Source organism: Notechis scutatus, chromosome 1, assembly GCF_049901735.1.
Source record: "Notechis scutatus isolate UNSWTSFEM ecotype Mainland chromosome 1, rNotScu1.2, whole genome shotgun sequence".
In the NCBI taxonomy this organism is placed as follows: domain Eukaryota; kingdom Metazoa; phylum Chordata; class Lepidosauria; order Squamata; family Elapidae; genus Notechis; species Notechis scutatus.
In genome coordinates this window covers 10939415-10946282 of record NC_142009.1, presented here as the reverse complement: position 1 = coordinate 10946282, position 6868 = coordinate 10939415, and positions in this window count along the sequence as shown.

Below are 6868 nucleotides of genomic sequence, written 5' to 3'. Positions count from 1 at the left end.
AGCCCCCGGCGGCGCGCCAGGTGCGCTCGCCCACCCGGGTTTCCTCCCTTAAGCTTATAAGGCGCAGGAGCCAGCCGGGCGCCTTCCAGCGGATGCCGCTGCTGGCGCTCCCTATGGTCCGGGGGAAGCGGCCCCAACCCCCGCGCCCCACACCGCCTCCCGGCCCTTCCAAACCGCGGGGACCCGAATGGCCAGCGGTTGCTCCGGCCGAGCCCGGCTATAAGGGGATCTCTGGCTCCGAAAGGCCCGCTCCGGAGCCTCCGCGTGGGCTCGGCGGTGCGCAGCAGGCGAACGAAGGGGCGGGCGGGCGCGGCGCGATCGGCGGAGCCGGGAGCGCACAAAGCCGGGCGGCCGGGGGCTTCAGCCCGGTCCGGGGGAGGGCCCCGCTCGGCCAGGCGGCCGGCCGGAAGGAACAGCAGGCAGCGGGGATGGGACGAGCGATCACGGAGCTGCCAGGCTGGAGGAATCCTCTGCCCGCCCTGCCCCCCTCAGCCCTGTTAGTTTAACCTACGTTAGTTTCCTCAAGTTGGGCCCCTTCCTCCTGCTCTGTCCTCCGTCTGAAAGGCTCCCTGCCAGTGCCGGAGCCGATCCGTCCCTTCAAGCCGGGTTTAAGGCGAAGGAGGAGGCGGAGGTAGCTGCGCGCTCGGAGCCCCGTTGCAACCACACCGGAGCGGAACGTATAAGGCCGGGCTGGCTGGGTCTCCCCTTGCCTTTCCCCTCCCTTCTTTTTTTTTTTTTTTTTTCCCCTTTTCCCAGCCTAGCGGCCGAGGATTTGAAATGCAGCTCGAGCACACACAAACATACAACACACCCCGTGGGAAGGCTGGCCCGGTTTCGAGTGACACGGATTTAGGAGGAAGGGACGAGAGTGGGTGAGTTAGAGGCTGCCCAGGCGATCGGGAGAGGAAGGGGCGTGAGGGGGTGGGAGCTGAGGGAGAGGCCACCGCTCTTGGGCTGGACCCGGTCAGCTCATTCTGGTGGTGGTGGGAGTTGGGAGGGGCCGTAGAGGTCATCTAGTCCCACCCCTTTCCCAGTGCAAGATCCATGATCAGATTAGGTTTGGATTTGTGCACTTCAATTCCCAGCAGGGAATTCTGGAAGCTGAAGTCTGCAAGCCTTTGAAGAGATCATTTGGCCCGCTGAGAGCTAGGTAGGCAGCATCTACATTTCATAAATGAAAATCTGAGGAAACATAATGACGCTTATAGTATGAATATTTTCTCCTCCGGATCACAAAATGGTAGTGGAATAAACGGGTATATCCCTCAGATTTCTTTCAGGTAAATTGGGAGGCGTGATTGGATTTGTTTGATTTTTAACCCACCTTTATTACTTTTATAAGTAACTCACAGTGGCAAAGATATCTCATTCTCTTTCCTCGTTTCCCCACAACAACCCTGTGAGGTACATTGGGCTGAGAGTGACTGGCCCAAGATCACTCGGCCATTTTTCACGCCTAAGGTGAGATTGGGACTCACCGACTCCTGATTGGCCCAAAGTCACCTAGCTGGCTTTCAAGCCTAAAGTGGGAGTAAACACATAGTATCCTTGTTTCTAAGCCAGTATTTTAACCATCAAATCCCCCTTTTAATAACTTTTCAAGGTTTTTCTTTTCCTTTTATAAGGATGAGTGGGAAGAGGTGTCACTTTTTGAAGGTGTGAAATTTTTTGGAGATACAGCCCATATTATGGTGCTTCTGAATCTGTTTCTTTACCCCACTCCACCCCTCTTCTCTTCCCCACCCGCAGAATTGGCTGGGAATTACTGTGAAGTATTCATTTCTTACTCCAGTGTCTAAACTGTACTTCTGGGCAGTTCATAGATTAAAACAAATAACAAAAAAAAACCCACCACCACTACAATAAAAGCAGCTGCACTGAGACAAGATAAACTGTAAAATGCACATGTAATGAGTCTTTGCAGCACCCTGGCCCATACTTGTAGACAGAGCCAGATCTTTCTAGCCCTATCTTAAATATAAGCAGGGTGGGGCCATATGTATATAAAGGAGGCAGCCTCTTCATAGGAAAGGCACTGCAACAGCCCAAGACATCTTTTCTGGATCCTACTGTATGCTATTGTTTTATTCTTGAGGCCAGAATGACACCAAATTTGGTAGCGGGTGCATTATTACCTTCAAGGCAGGAGGCATCACCTGCTCCCTTTCATATCACCTGAATCCAACCATACAGCCCTATTTGCCCTCCCCACAAATAGCCAGCCATGATATGGATCTAGCCCACAAGTGGTAGGTTTCATATTGCCCAAAACATGATCCAGTTCCATGAGTTCCACCAACTCAAAAGAATCCCCAAATAAAATGCAGGGTCACCTCTGTTGGTTCTGCTCAAGTAGTATCTAAACCAGAGCAGACACAAACAACCATTTGCAAAGAAACCCACAAATCTGTCCAGTTGGTCTACAAGTTTCTTGTCCCTAACGTTATCACAGACAGAGACAGAGACAGAGACAGAGACAGACAGAGAGAGAGAGAGAGAGAGAGAGAGAGAGAAATTTCTCTAGTGTTATGGGGAAGACAATATGTCTTGCATGTCTGTTCTGAAGCAAATCCTAGGTGGGTTAGAAAACCTTGCTACAGATCTGTCTATGGAGATTCTCAGTCATCCAGGTCAGAGCTGAAGCAGCTTCCTGGATGAGAAGCGAAACGTCTTCAAAAACTAAACAAAAGTCCAGTTGCCTCTTGAAAAAAGCACCTTTGGGACCTCTACAGATCGTCCCTGACTTAAAACCATTCACTTAGCGACCATTCAAAATTACAACAACACTGAAAAAACTGTCCTCTCACAACCATCACAGCATCCCACAATTTGGGTGCTTGTCAAACGGCATGTAATTATGACTGTTTTTATTTATTTGTATCTCACCTTTATTATTATTTACAAATCACTCAAGGCACAAACATATCTAGCACTTTCCTCCTCCTACTTTCCCCACAACAACTCTGTGAGGTGGGTTGGGCTGAGTGTGACTGAACCAAAGTCACACTCACTGGCTGTTGGGAGTATTCCAGAGCCACCTGACCACCCTTGGCAACCTTCCCAGCTGACTTAATGACAAGCAAACTCAGGAAATCAAATTCACTTAACAACTACATGATTCGCCTAACTGCAATGATTCACTTAACCACCATAGTCAAAAGGTCGTAAAATGGGACATGACTCATTTAATAACCATCTCACTTAGCAATGGAAATTCTGGTCCCCCTCGTCATCATGAGGACTACCTGTATTTCTCAATGAAAGCTACCCTGAGTCTTGGCCACAAGCTAGAGACACTTTTTGCCCTCAGTATCGTTGTAAAATCTATATCCACCATCTCCTCAAAATAGCTTACAGAAACTAACAATACAAATGGAAGATCATTAGGATTAAAATGAAGGGCAACCTCAAGACTGAGGCAATTCAAAAATCAGTTCCAACTAAAGATGATTTGCCATTTTCTGACAAACTGAAGAAAAAAAGTCAAATATTACTTTTAGGATAGGTTTTTTACTGCCTGGAAACTGCACTAGGTTTGCTTCCATGCCAGACAGGAGAGAATCTGGTAGTACAATCATCAAAAGGCCTTGTTGATCTATATAACTTGCATTTTTTTAGTGGGAAGAGACCATTTCACAAACACAGTTTTTTAAAAAAATATTAAATATACATGCTGTCTGTCTTACTATCTAGTAATTGCTATAGTGTATTTGCATACCAAACCATAAATGTTTTTTTTTAAATCATCATTGTTGAACTTGGAAAAATTTTAAGTGTTCCTTGATTTGGAAATAAATTTATACTCGCTGCTATCAGGAAGATCAAAAACTTTGGGGAAGGTTTGCAGCCAAAGGATCCACATCCCACTTTTTCTTCTTGTGGGTAAGCAAGTGTGGCTTCACAACTACTGAGGAAGACTTGTTGGGTGGGGGTGGGGATTCCTTGAGTGATATTGATAGCAAAGCTCAAAAGACACCCAAGTTTTTTAACCACACAATGGCTTGTATAAAACACCAAGCCATAATTGCTTTACAAATTAGCTATTACACAATAGGTCACTCCATAACAGGTTGTGCAAACACATCCTACAAGCATTAAATAGCCACTCAGGGCAAGAATGTTTTCATCATATGCTTCATTAATAGTGCCTAGCTGTGTTCATACACAGACCGCAAATCAGCCACCCATTGCAGCATAGCATAGCCTATTTTATTTGGTTTTTATTTGTTGCCTTACAGGCCAAGGCCAAAGCAGTACTGTAGCTTTCCGTGTGAACTCGGTTTGTGAGGTTAATTTATGTTTCATTGTGTTGCAAGAATCCAGGAAATTGGGTTGGGATTTGCATCTGCAGGAATCCAAGGAAATCAGGATATAAATATGTTATTACGTTGTACCAAAAATTCATTTATCCCAATATTCTTAGGCCAGCTCTGCATTGGTTTACCACCTGCTCAATGAAAAATAATAAGAGTTAAGGAAAAAAAAGACTGGATTCATTTTGCATTTTGTAAACAGACAAGTAGCCTTGCTTAGTAACCATTGAAAGTTATGACAGACCTCAACAGAGCTACTTACGACCCAATTCCAGGGTCTCAATGGTGGCCCCTCCCTTGCAGTCAGTCACATGACTGCATCTGGGTGCTTGGCAACAAGTTCGCATTTACAATCCTTTGCAGTGTCCTGGGGTCACGTGCCCACAATTTTTGCTGGTTTTTTTTTTTGCCAGTTTTTGTTTCTAGTTTCCAGCAAAAAAACTCCCAGAGTAAAAAAGATGTTTTATAACCAATAATGCAAAACAGCCATAAAATCCAGCAGTCACAGTGACCCACTTAATGGTGATTGATGACTGTAACTCTCAGCCAAATTCCAGCCGTTAAGTCGAGAACCACAGGTACCTGTACTGATAATTCTCCCAATGGACAAGCCACTCTTGGCATGCAGAAAGTTCAGGATTCTAATCCTGAAATTAGGGTCTGGCACTCATGATTGATCTGCTCATCTTTATCAAGCAAATTCACTACATTTGGCATCTCAGATCTGCCATTTGATTCCTCAAGACCACTGTTGACAGGAAAGCAAGATTCCCATTTTGGAGTCTCTGCAGCATCCTTAGTTAACTGGAAAAGCAACAGCTATGGAGAAACGCTCTTCTCAATGACACACCGTCATTGTTTGAGCCATTCTGAAGAAGTATTTAGTTCTCTCTAGTTTCTTAACATGCATACCACATTATAAAGTCTGTTGTATAGATGCCTGACTTAATACGATTTACTCCCAAGTGTAACTGGAAGTTGTAGAGCTTGCTTAACCAGGGCAGTGGATGCCATTCAGTGAACATCTAAACGTGACCAGTGTCAAACCGGTCTATGAGGAAGGGGGCTGCTTAGCTTATTGTACAACCCTTCGTAGGTGTGAGCCTCCAAAATGGATTAATTCAGTAACTGTTTTTCACTTTGGACAGATGACAGAATAACAGAATTGGAAGGGACTTTGGAGGTCTTCTAGTCCAGAGGTCTCCAACCTTGGCAACTTTAAGACTTGTGGACTCCAACTCCCAGAATTCCTGAGCTAACATGACTAGAGGAAGAATTCTGGGAGTTGAAGTCCACAAGTCTTCAACTTGGCAAGGTTGGAGACCCCTGTTCTAGTCCAACCCGTAGCTCAAGCAGAGATTCTACTATTTCAGACAAATGGTGTCCAGTCTCTTCTTTAAAGCTTCCAGTGTTGGAGCACTCATAACTTCTGAAGGCAAGTCATTCCACTGGTTAACTGTTCTGTTAGGAAATTTCTCCTTTGTTCTAGGTCGCTTTTTTCCTTGTTTAGTTTCCATCCATTGTTTACAAATAGTTTTACAATTAATTTACAATTAGATCAATTTGTACTGTAAAGCCAGGCAATCTTAATGCTTGTGCAGATGTGTTGGTGCCTGCTGTCCTCAACACCCTTAACTTGATCACTCGGGCTGATAAGCAATGGGAACTGTAGTCCCAACACACTTGGAGTGTATTATTCAAGGATGATTGAGATACACTCCAAATAGCAATTTGCTCCATGTAGTAGCAATCTACTACAGGGAGGGCACGATCTTCCAGGAGTTTCTTACGTAAGACCCTGACATTTGCATAGGGAAGTCTTATTTACCTATGACTTCAAATGGAATTGTTTCATTCACATCATGAATTGCCATGCCTTGCATTACTCTTAATTCTTTTTTGCTAATTCTGCTAAGTCAGTCATTTCTCTTTTGCATCTGTATCCTCATAGTATCCCATTTGTTGAGTTTCAAACCTTCCCTTTTTGAGTTTTCATTCACTGTATTATTTAAAAGATGCATTAAAGCTCAGGCATTTCATGATTTGCTTAGTGCTAATTATTTTTATCATTTCAAATGGCTTTGAAGCAGACATAGTCCAGATTTGCTGGCATATTTATCGATCTTCCTTGGAAATAAGCTGTAGTAAAAAATAGATACAATCAATGTACAGTGATAAATGTTGAAAAAAGCATCCCAAAATATAAAAGCTAGGCTTGGTCATCACATAAAACTGTTTTAAAATTTGACCTGAAATGAATATTTAAATGTATTCTCACCAGCAGTACTTCGAGTACCTTAAGCTGTGGGTTTCTCAAACAGATCCATTATAGCACAGTCAATGTACATACTTACAAATTGTAGCTCCAAGTCCTTTGCATCCGTTTTCTCTATGGATTGGGATAAAAAGTGTACATATTTAACACAATAATTATGCCCTCTACCCACAAAACATATCCTTATGGTGTACTTCAGGAACACATTTCAAATGTAGGAAGCTTTAAGAGTCAACCAAGAAGCAGAGTAGCCATTTGCAGACTCTGCAGGGTAATGCAC